This window comes from Euprymna scolopes, chromosome 27 (assembly GCF_053919585.1).
Source record: "Euprymna scolopes isolate OS-2025 chromosome 27, ASM5391958v1, whole genome shotgun sequence".
NCBI lineage: Eukaryota > Metazoa > Mollusca > Cephalopoda > Sepiida > Sepiolidae > Euprymna > Euprymna scolopes.
Genome location: NC_136508.1, coordinates 87,363,453 through 87,376,914, shown reverse-complemented (window position 1 = coordinate 87,376,914; position 13,462 = coordinate 87,363,453).

The window sequence follows — 13,462 nt, the reverse complement described above, 5'->3', positions numbered from 1 at the left end:
CATGATGCATGTGTTTCTTGCTGTTTTTACAAATTTGTTTTATTGAATTTTCTGACTCTTCTTGTGGCAATATGTCCTCTAATGGTGCCCAGGAGCATTCTATATACACCAGTATAATGTCGAATAAGCCAAAACACTGTCAATGATTTGAGGAACACCAGTGATGACATTATTTACAGCATCAAATGCGTCGTCGTACACAGAATAAATTTCAAAGACAGTATTAGCAGCTTTCAGATGAGAAATTTCAAAAAAGCAAAACCTGCATTTTTTTTCATCTGCTGCTGATAATAATAAAGTTTTAATTTTTTGTTGTTTTTTTTTTACACTAAGATTCTCATGACAAAATAAATAATTTAAGTTTGCATATGAAAAGTAAAATTTTATATGGTGTAGCAGTTAAAAGCTACTCTGATTTTTGGGGGCATCTTAATTTTGTCCTCCCCTCTCCTTTTATCTATATATATATAAAAGCGAAAATGTATGTATGTATGTTTGTGTGTCTGCTAAAAACTTTCGACAGACTGAACAAAAATTGACAAACTTGGTCTCATATGAAAGCCCCATCCTTCGGCCGACAAATATCGCAAATTGGCCAAAAACATATACATAACAAAGCTTTAGCATTTATTTACCTCCCACGAGGGCAAAGCAAGAAGTTTTACACTTCGAACAATGTTTTTTTTTATTAAAATGTGCAATAACAAGACGAGTATGTAAAACCGTTTTTATAATAAGCCCAGTAAATAGCAAAGTTTGTTTTTATTTTTATATAAAAAGTTGTAAAAAGATTTGTAAATAAAATTATGTATCTTTAATTTTTTTTTGTTTGCTCATAGTACAAACATGTAAACTTTTTTATTCTATATTTTATTTACAAAGTTTTGTTATAAACACACATTTTTAAATTTTAAATAAAACTGTTATACAATAAAACCATTTTTAAATGGTAAACTCCTAACTTTAGCATCGTTTGCAGTCAAGTAAATTTCAAAGATTTTGTTTTTATGAAAAAATAAATTATTAAAAAATTGTAAATAAAATGTATTTAAAAAATGTTTTTCGTTTGTTTGCCTGCGGAAAAAGCCCGTAAAATTTGATTTAATCTGTAAAGTTTAAAAGAAATATATTTGTATATTTCTTTTTACTCTGTAAAGTGTACACAATTTAAAATAGTGTTTTTTAATTAAAATTTTTTTTGCGTATTACCCCCTTTTCGACGGCTTACAATGGCAAAGTTAAAAATATTTCTATTAAAAAAAGCAATTTTAATGACAAGCTTATTTTGTTATACGCCTATTTTTAGTTAACAACAAGCTTTTTATAAATAAAACCGTTGTTAAATAGAAAACTTTTTTCGTTAATAAAAATCTGTGACCTAAAAGTTATAAAAGTATAATTCAACTCCGGTTCAGTTGAATCGCAAGAGGATCACATAAACATTGTATTCCTTCTACCCTAATTGATATTCTACTAATAGACTACCTAGTACTTACCTTTCCCAATACAATTTATATAAAAAGAATTTAACCATGGTCTCCTTGCATCCTCAAGAAATAACTTCTGCGACGGTAAATGAACTTCAACAGATTGAGTTTTCACAGCTGTCTCTCCATGATAAAGTTGAAATTAAGAAAAGAAGCCGTTCAACGCCTGATATTCAAATATCTCAGTCAGGCATTAGCAACAACAAAGTGTATATTCGTAGCTTTAATGGTACCAACGGAAAAGTTGGCTTTGTGGCTGTGAACTAAAAAAGGCATTGTTCCGCTTTCCTTGTTTGTTGTTAGGGGGTGATGTAACATGGACAAAAGATAGTTTTAGAATTATTAGCAAAATGAAAGATAGAACTGAAAAGCATGAGAAGCACGTTGACAATGTAGTTTCCCTATCAATTTTGGAGGCCATAAATATTAAAGAAAAACTTAGTGAGGCCTACAGACTTTCAATCAATCATCATAACATGAATGTTAAGAAGAACCATGAAATTTTATCTAAAATAATAGATTGTATTTTCTTTTGTGGGAACTTTGAAACTCCCTCACGAGGACATGATGGAAAAGATGATTCAGTAAATCCAAGTGTATTTAGAGGATTTTTAAATTTTGCATCTTAATTAGATCCAGATTTAAAGAATCACTTAGAAACCAGTAATGTCTTCAAAGGTGTTTCTAAGACTATTCAGAATGACATACTTGACTGTCTTTTACAAATATACCGTGATGAAATAAGGGCAGAAATTAGCAAAGTTTCCTTTGTAGCTGTCATGGCTGATGATACAACAGATGTGTCTGAACATACGCACATGATCATTGTTTTACGATACATCTTGGATGAAAAAATACTTGAACGCATTTGGGGATTCTTTATTCCAGAAAACCAAACCGTTGATGGGATATCAAAATGTATTCTACAACAATTAGATATAATCCTTCAAGAGAATCGCCAAAAACTGATAGCTCAGACATTTGATGATGCAAATGTCATGAAAGGCAAAAAAGCTGGTGCTCAGGCGAAAATAAAAGCAGTTTATAGTAATGTGCATTTCACTCACTGTTATGCGCATCAACTTAATTTAATAATAAGGAATGCAGCAAGCATTACATGAAAGGCTAGAATATTTATCTCTAACATTTTGGCTATTCCGACTTTCTTTTCTAGATCACCACAGCGTCTGTCCATTTTTCAAGAAGCATATGGATGTAAGCATTCTACGTGTATCCGCCACAAGGTGGAACATACATAAATAGAGTTCATGAAAATGTTCAAGCATAAAAAAACTGTCACTGAAATTCAGTCAACATCATATGTAGATGAGACCGTTGCAGAAGCGACAGGAATTCTGAAATATTTGAACGATGAAAATTTCATATTTTGGTTTGAGCTATTTCATAAAATTATGTCTCATGTTGAAATTATTTATCGGGAAATTAGCATATATAAAGTCAATGAATACATAAAAAATTTCAAAACTGCTATTTTAGAGATAAGAAACACCAAATACTGTGTAAAATTCTTCACAAACACTCAAGGGCGAAGCTAAAGAACTGTGTGACTATATATCGCTGATATAACGGACAGATATTCTTCAACTAAACATTTAATACTTGCTAAATTGTTTTACAAGAAAAGCTTTGCTAGTTTTAAGAAAAAAACTACCCACAAAAGAGATATCCTTGACAACAGAAGCATATCCCATGATTGACAAATAAAAGTTTGAAACTGAGCTAGAAATATTTTATAGTAGGTCAGATATCCATGAATATTGCAAAGTAATTGATCCCCTGAAATTTATTTTGGAAAACAATTTAAACGATGTTCTTAGTGAAATCAAAAAAATCATAAAAATTATCTTGATAATTCCCATGACTACATAAGAGATAGAACGTTGTTTTTCAACTCTGAAAAGAATAAAAACTTTTCTAAGGAACACCATGGGTTACGAAAGACTAAATGAACTTGCAGTGCTTCCAATTGATAAAAAAAGTTCTTCAGCAGTCATTCAGAAGTTAAGGAGAAAATTATCAATCTTTTCTCACAAATTAAAACAAGAAGAATGGAATTTACTTTCAAATGAATGTAATAAGTAAAATATTTAAAATATTTACATCTATTTAGGATTCCTTTAAGTTATTGTATTTTTGTACGTGTGCATACGTATAAATTATATTTTTTATATTTGTTTTATTTTTACACAATATTAAAACAATAGGTATTTTCTTTAAAACAGCACCCCCACTAATCTTAGGCACGAGCCGCCACTGTAGCCTTTATTTAAACATCCGCCACTTCCGGTTTCTTTATTTTCCATTTTGTTTTGATTTAGCGCCTCCCCCCCCCACCACCACCACACAACTCCAAACACCCGGGCAACGCCGGGTACTCCCGCTAGTCTTCTATATATATAAAAGGCAAAATGTGTGTGTGTGAGTATGTGTGTTTGTATGCCTGCCAAAAACTTTCGACATGGGCCACATATTTTCACGAGTTCGGTATCATTTTGAAGCTCCACATCTTTGGACGGCAAATATCGAAAAATTGGGCAAAAACGTTCATTCCTTCATCCTTAACGACTCTATTTTTTACAAGGAGGGGTGAAAAAAAATGGTATCTTCATGACAAGATGGCTTTACGCATGCATCATTACGCGCAAAAGACGTTGTACATTGAATTCGTTTTAATCTTATAAAAACCGACCTACTTTCATCCACGCGTCTGTAGCGCGATGGTTTAAGTCACAGCGTCATTATCTAAAGATTTCAGGTTCAATCCCAGTTATCAGATATACTTTTTTTTCTCTCGATTTTTAAACATTTAATATTGAAACGAGGTTATTTATTAGTAATTGTCTGTATTTTTGAGATGAGGTGTTTTCATTGATTGTCGGACTGTCCTAGTGACATATGGCCGGGTGGTCCTAGTGAAATATGGCCGAGTGGTCCTAGACGTTGTATCAAAAGTTTACAGTTACCCAAAGGTGGTGAGTTCAATCCTGAACGAAGGCAGTGAAAAAGTAACATTCAAAACAGAGAATCAGCAACTATGTCCCAAAGCCTAGCTGGAGTCCAAACATGGTACCCCCGTAATAATAATAAAGGGTTCGGTTCGAGACTCCTAACAAACGGTTCCCCAGTTCGATACAAAACACCTGATGAAGCCGGAGGGCAAAACAGCCGAAACGTTGTGACAATAACAACCAAGATGAGGAAGTCAGTCTGACAATCTCAATCAATGAGGTTAATTATATAATTTTTTTCGCTTTTCGCTGTATTTTTTTTTTTGTTTTTGTTTTTCCATTTTTTTTGGTTTTTGTTTATCAGATTGTTTTAAATAAGTTTTACGTCTGTTCACTGTTTTATTTGTTTTGTTTTTTCCGATTTTTTAAAAATGTTTAAGCAGGGTTATTAATTCGCTTATTCTTCCCCCCCCCCCACTTACATACACACCTCCAAACACCCGGGCAACACCGTCCTTTTATGGGGGGATGGGGTTTGTTTTTCCGATTTTTGAAAAAGTTTTACGTTCGTTGGCTGTTTTTTTTTGTTTGTGTTTTTCCGATTTTTTAAGAAGTTCTTTAGCCCCCCCCCCCCCTTACACACACCTCTAAACATCCGGGCAACGCCGGGTACCCCCAAACAGGGTATTAATTCGCTTATTCTTTGTCTCCCCCCTACATACATATCTCCAGACACCCAGGAAACGCCGTCCTTTTTTGGGGAGGGGGTTCCGATTTTTTAAAAGAAGTTTTACGTTCGTTGGCTGTTTTTTTGTTTGGGTTTTTCCGATTTTTTAAGAATTATCCCCCCCCCCCTACACACACACTCCTAAACACCTGTGCAACGCCAGGTACCCCCCGCTAGTTGAAATATAAAGATAAGTAGCATTGGCTCAATGCAAATAGAATTAAACAAATGTCAATGAAAAATGCATAGACTGGATTCAAATGAGGTATTCACATTCTCTTTGAAGTGTCAAAAAAAATCATGAATTTCTTTCTGAATTTACAGAAAGTTATGAAGAACTGATCTCGACCACTCCGAACTGTGCAAATAACTCATGAAGAGTTTTTATCGTGAAGTCAGTAGTTGGGCTTTACACCTAAAAACTTCAGGCCACTTAGAGAAGCTGTTCACTACTATGAGGTAGTACTGTCCATCAAATCGTCCCGTGTAGTCCACGTGTATACGTGACCATGGGTAGTCAGCTTTAGACCATGGGCTAAATTGAATTGGTGGCGTTTTAGCAGCTAATGCACATCCTCTGTGTGCTTTCTCATTTTCTTCAATATCCTTGTTCATGTTTTTCCAGTACATGTATGAATGCATTAAACTTTTCATTCTGGTAGCGCCAGGATGTCCTGTGTGAAAATCCTTAAAGATTTTCTTTTGGAGGGTCGCTGGAACAACTACTCTCTCTTTTTATTATAAAGATATATATATGATAATACCTTTATATTATAAAGATATATATAATACCTTTATATTATAAAGATATATATAATAATAGCTTTATATTATAAAGATATATATAATAATAACATTATATTATAAAGATATATATAATAATACCTTTATATTATAAAGATATATATAATAATACCTTTATATTATAAAGATATATATAATAATACCTTTATATTATAAAGATATATATAATAATACCTTTATATTATAAAGATATATATAATAATACCTTTATATTATAAAGATATATATAATAATACCTTTATATTATAAAGATATATATAATAATAACATTATATTATAAAGATATATATAATAATAACATTATATTATAAAGATATATATATAATAATACCTTTATATTATAAAGATATATATAATAATAACATTATATTATAAAGATATACATAATAATACCTTTATATTATAAAGATATATATATAATAATAACATGATATTATAAAGATATATATAATAATACCTTTATATTATAAAGATATATATAATAATAACATTATATTATAAAGATATATATAATAATACCTTTATGTTGCATAGAATTGAATTTTTATATACATGGTAGGGGCAGTCCTCTCACTGTAGTCGACTCGGGTCGAAATTCTTGCTTTGACGAGTCTGTCTAGTTCTATGTCAATCTTTTGTATAGAGGCAAACGGTATGCTGCCTTTCTTTTGGAAGACTGGGAAGGCATTGTCTTGTAACTCGAACTTCACCTCCATTTTTGTACAGCGGCCTAGTTTGTTCGAAAAACATTGGAGAACGATTCCTTCAGGTATTTCTTTAGTTTTCAACTTCAGCCGTAAGGTTGTCCACCTTTTGACAAAAATCGCTAATGGGCGAGGCCCAGAGTTCAAATTTTTGGATCCAGTCTGTCCCAAAAAGATTATTAGTAGGGCTAGGACAACAGCATATTCTTTTCATTGTTTTGACTCGAGTGTGTATAAGTGCATATCTTATATGCTTTTATATAAAGTGATGTAGTTCTCGGTTAATTAACTGTCTACCTGTGTCGGATATATACTCGAGTCAAAACAATGAAAAGAATATATTGTTGTCACGGCCCTAATTATTAATATTTTTAATACAAACATCTTGAGATTCAGTGTTTTTCCCTTCAATGTTACGTTAGTGGTAACCTTACCTTCAAATCTTATTCTTTCTCCGGTTATTGAACGAGCCACTCTCTTGCTTCTCATCATCTTCGGTTTTCCGATTTTGTACCAAGTATGGTTGTTTATGATGAACAAATCCAAACCTCTGTCAAGTTGAAGTCTAACATTCTTATCCCCCATTTTTACCATCACATACTTCTGTACATTTTCGTCCCCTGCTGGAGTCCTTGCTGTTTTTACAGAGCTCCTGCGGGGTGCTTTTGTTCTGTAATGTGAGGCTTTGTGTCCATTGCGTGTGCATCAATCACATTTCTGGGACCGGTATGGACAATCCTTCTGCCAGTGGAAAGACGAAAAATTAGATTTTGAGACATGATCTTTAAATTGGAATATGTATTTAAATCAAAATTTAAATACTTAATTTTAGGCTGACGAGATATATCATTTTTGTTTTTCATATTTCGTCACCGAGATAAAATAAAACAGGATTCCAACAAGATAGGCTAGTGCAGTAGTCGTTTTGGAACAGAGCAAGAGTCTACTAATGTACCCTCCACCCCTTTAAAACTTGTAGAGAATTTACCGGCTGGAGATTTTGTCAAGTCTATTTTTAGACTGGATTGTGAAACAGAGAGGAAGTGAGGAGACCGGAGAGTTATCATTTCCCCTTTTCCTTTTTTTAACTGGACACTAGCAGAAGTCGCTCTTTTTGGTTTTGGTCGCCGACCTGTTAAGGTCTCTCCTCGTTGGAGGAGGGGGGAGCGACTTCTTCCCCTCATGTGAAAAGGAGATGTCGATACATGAGACGCAGACGACGCGACCTTCTCCAGTCATATGATGAATTTACTTCCTCACGAAAGAGACGATAGCTTTTTCCCATCATGCAAAAGAGATATGGATGTGCCGAAAGCTCACGAAAGTGACAGATATATAACGCGCGAGCAAGAAAAGAAAACACATGAGATGGCTATGTGAACTTTTTCCACACCGAAGGAAATATCTTGGATTAACTGCGTCGTCGTCGAGTTGTGAAACATCTCAGCAAAAAAAAAAAAAAAAAAAAAAAAGAAAAAAAGTTAAACAAAAGAAACTTGTAAGTGCAAAGACTTTGATTACCTCCCTCTTCCGCCTCAAAGGACTTTCGCTCATTTCCATATGCGTAGATATACTCCAGATTTCATAAATTTGAATACATTTCTTTTTTTTTGTTAAACTCTTTTTTTTTTTCTTAAATAAATCTATTTTTGTATCGTTTGATAAAGTGTTTGTTTCGTTATTTTCTCGCATTTTTTATTGTGTTCGTCCTTGCGTTTCCATCCACTTTATTATTTTATTTTTGCTGTGTCAACATATGCGATAAAGAGAAAATACTTGGGTGTTGCTTTTCCGTAAATTCCCTTGTACCCCACCCCCTTTGGGCAACGTATTACAAAGATAAACAGTTTTCATTCTTCTCAAAAATTTCTTATCATACCCCCCACATGGTGCACTCGTCCGGGATTTTGAATCAAGTTTTGAGTTAAACCACCGGGGGCTCCGAGCCATATAATCTTTTTGTGGGTGAGACACACGGGATAAACGAACACAAGCGAGAAATAATGAAGTTGATAGGATTAGGGGATAGAAAAATGACTAGTGTAGAAGTATTTTTAAAGTGGCCTTCTTGTGAATGCCTTCAAAAATTACCCAGGGATGATATTGGGACAATAGGAAGACGTTATGGACTAGACGTTTATCCTGCTCTTCGTAGAGCACAATTAATTCCCATAGTGGAGGAGTATCTTAAAAGCCGAAATAAGAACGTTATGACAGGAGTAGATAGCTTCATAGAATCTCCCACATTCAAAGGACTACGTATTTTAAAGAAAAACGACATTATATTAATTGGAAAACATTATCACTTAGCTGTCGCACCCAGTATGCAGAAGATGCAATTGGAAAGAATAGTAACAATATACCTAGTGGAAAATAAAATATTCGATGAAGCCCCGTTAAAATTGGTACCGACAGCTAAAGAAAAGATTCACACAGAGACTGAAAAGACTAATATTAAAATAAGCGACGAGTATTGAAGAAATAAGCAAGATAATAGATGAACATATTGGCACAATAGCCATGTTTGCAAATAGCTCTACAAACTTTCCACTCCAATTAGTTTCTCCCAACCGAGTTAAATTAAGGACGAGTACTATTTTAACGTCACCTAAAAGTCAGGAATCCCACGAAGGTAATACCAAGCCTAAGGTAGATGCAAAGAGATGCAAAGATGATTGAAACGGATATGGAAGTTCATCCAGGCATAGTTACCGAAATGAAGAATGACAATTGAACGAATAAATTAAATAATAGCGAGGAAGGAATAAATAAAATGAACTACAGAGACAGTGATATTAGCGGGAATAAATTGAAAGAAAAAGCTAAAAACGACAGTAAGGAGAAATTAGACGTTAAAGGTGATAAAGACCACGATCAAAATACAAGGAGGACGCAGTTATAAGATAGATGATACTGATTATGAGGACAAAAGAATATGTGAGTGGGAGAAATTCATTAAGGAAGCCAGTGAGACTAAACTTTCCTGTGTTGGAAAGAAGGTTGGTGAAGTCCACGTGAACGACGATAATGTTGACGGTGAAGGCGACGGTAATAATGATTACGACGATGATGAGTTTAACAAAGACGGTGATAATCATGAAGACCAGATGAGAAACAAAGATGTGGTACACGATGATAGTGAGGATGACGGGGGAGAGAATAATGTCGGCAACTATGTACGTGATATTAATAAAGATACACCAAGCAACGAAAATGATGAAGACAATGACAGTTATAAGAATAAAGCTAAGGGAGATAATTTATGTCAACATAAAAATGGGTATATAGGTCATCTGTCAGATAAATACTTGGAGGCACTCACACTCAAGTTAGCCTTTTGCAAGGCGGTGAAAACCACGAGGATTGTGATAATTGCCTGTGCCACTTGTCCTAAGTTTTATGAAAAAGTGCAGCATATTACGCTTTTTCATTTTTTCTGGTGGGATGATGTGATATGATCTTTAATTTAGACTATGTATTTAAAGCAAACTTTAAATATTTGATTTAAGGCTGACAAGATATATCATTTAAATAAAAATAATAAAAAAAATGGAAATATAATTTAAATAAAACAGGATTCCAACAAGATAGGCTAGTGCAGTAATCGTTTTGGAACGGAGCAAGAGTCTACTAATGTACCCTCCACCCCTTTAAAACTTGTAGAGATTTTGTCAAGTCTATTTTTAGACTGGATTGTGAAACAGAGAGGAAGTGAGGAGACCGGAGAGTTATCATTTCCCCTTTTTTTTTACTGGACATTAGTGCAGTTGCTCTATTCGGTTTGGGTCACCGACCTGTTAAGGTCTCTCCTTGTTGGAGGAGGGGGGAGCGACTTCTTCCCCTCATGCGAAAAGGAGATGTCGATACACGAGACGCAGACGACGCGACCTTCTCCAGTCATACGATGAATTTACTTCCTCACAAAAGAGACGATGGCTTTTTCCCATCATGCGAAACAGACATGGATGTGCTGAATGCATGATGGGATATCTTATCCCTCACGAAAGTGACAGATATATAACGCGCGCGAGATGGCTATGTGAACTTTTTCCACACCGAATGAAATATCTTGGATTAATTGCGTCGTTGAGTTGTGAAACATCCCAGCAAAAGAAGCAAAAAAAAAAAGTTAAACAAAAAAACTTGTAAGTGCAAAGACTTTGATTACCCCCCCCCTCCGCCTCAAAGGACTTTCGCTCATTTCCATATGCGTAGATATACTCCAGATTTCATAACTTTGAATACATTTCTTTTTTTTTTGTTAAACTCTTTTTTTTTTTTAATAAATCTATTTTTGTATCGTTTGATAAAGTGTTTGTTTCATTATTTTCTCGCATTTTTTATTGTGTTCGTCCTTGCGTTTCCATCCACTTTATTATTTTATTTTTGCTGTGTCAACATATGCGATAAAGAGAAAATACTTGGGTGTTGCTTTTCTGTAAATTCCCTTGTACCCCACCCCCTTTGGGCAATGTGTTACAAAGATAAAGTTTTCATTCTTCTCAAAAATTTCTTATCATACCCCAATGTTATTTGTTGCTTAAATCCCCACCTTTTATTGCATGTGTAATAATTTGCACAAACAAGAAAAAAAAAACGAGCCCCCCCTCCCCCCACACCTCTGTGTGAATAAAACAAAACTGTTCACTTTTAATGAACAATCCAAAAATAAAGGCTTTTGGATAAAGAAAAAAAATCTGGGCCTATAAAAAATGTCATTGAACATTAGAAATGAATTAGGTCAATTCTTTTTAGCAATAGAAAGCGTATTTTTTTCTACTCACGGCGTTTTGAAAAATACACTTTTCCGAGGTGACGTCATCTTTTTTTTTGTCGTTGAAAACACTTTGTCAAACTACTATTTACTTTTTCAGAGAAGATAGAAAAATACAAATTTGTTGACCAGAAGTTGGTTGTTTATCTAAAGATCCTTGTAGGTTCTTTTTTCAAATCCATTCGTCGCCAATGTTGGTTAGGGGTCACAATAAGGTAAAAGAGTCTTCGTGTTCACGATGAGGGATTAAACTGCGTGCTCTCTGCTCGATGGCAGAAATGTCTGGCTTACGAATCCGTATTATTATGAATATAGGTGTGTTACCTACCCCAGAACATTATATATCATGCCAAATGTAATATGATTTATGAAGCAATCCAAAAATTCAACATCAACAATGATCGTATAGTTTTAGCTTTTCTTAAAATTTACAACAAATTTACTATTCAACAAGGAATATAAAGATTAAAATTTTTTTTTTCTTATTCCATGGAGTTTCAATGAATGGCTCATGGAGAAATAAGGAAAAAAAAGAAAAAATCTTTGGATTCCTAGTCAAATAATACATTTGTTGTAAATTTTTAATTTACAGAATCTAATTCCAAATTTTTACTATTGCTTTATCATGTATACTAGCAGTTCAGCCCGGCTTTGCTTGAGCTCTATGTACTGTTCATAACTTTATGTACATATATATATTCATATATTAAAAAGTTTGATTCATGTCCAGGTAACCTACATCTAAAATTTCAAGTGTTCAGACCCAAAATTGGCGGAGGAGTTTGGAGTCTGCAAAGATCAACTCTTAACTTTAACCTCTTGGCAGCCAAATTTTCGCCCAGAAAATGATTAAAAAGCTTGGCGCATGTCTGAATATCATTTATGTAAAATTTCAAGCGTTTAGACCCAAAATTGGCTGAATAGTAGTAGGTCAAATCTTTTTATATTTTTAATTTGTGCAAAATATATATATATATTTTGATAGACATGTTTTGTTATTTCCTGACTCATCGGTGTGGCTAGTATAGTGAAAGGATCAACCTGAGATGTGAAACCCAATAATAACCGAGATTAACATCTAATATGCTAACCTGCTAACTTATTCATGGTTACAAATTTTACAATATTCACAAGCAAGAAGTCTAAATTCATTTTTGCCAAATGAAACCATCATTTCGTCTAAACGAGTGCTTCATGTTCCATGTCATTACACTGCATCCACATCCCGAATCAACTCTTCTGTTGGTTGACAATGCATAATGAACTTATTCCATTCACTCATATGTCTCGATATATAGACACACTAACACCATCTTCTTATTGTGCTCTAATGTTCCAAGATAACAAAAACATCTTAACAATCTCAATAGCCTGTCTAACTCCTAAAAAGGAAATAAAAATATACTTCATTTTTTTTTTTTCATAAATAATCTGTGACTAATGCATAATTTTAATAAGCATTTTATCTACACGACAGGTGAACAATGCTTCTAAAACACAAACGAAAAGCAACAAATTCACTACAGAAACCGGATGTACTCCCACTTTAAAGTTATCACCATTAATTCTAACACAGCTTTGAGCATTTGCTTGCCTCTAGTTTATAGGAAGCCCACTAGACAACATCTTTTGGCATTGTCAAAATTTTCTCCACTTCTACAAAAGTAAAATACAGGTTCTTTTTCTTACCAAGGCACTTCTCTTTGAATCAGATTTTATCAGTTTTAATTACATTTTATTTGGAAAATTTTATTTTAGAGATTTGGTATTAAAATTTCTGTGAAATATTTTTTAAATTTTTAATTGAATTAAATTGTTCTTTTGTAGAATAGTGACTCCTTTGAGAAATTGTTTATCGTTAGTTCCAAAACACACGAACAATGATATTTGACCTTTAAAGTTTCATTAGAATCAGAAAGATATCCAAAGGTGACCATCTGGGTTGCTGTCATTGAAACAATGGAGACGGAGGGGGGGGGGAGAAAGACATCTGGGAA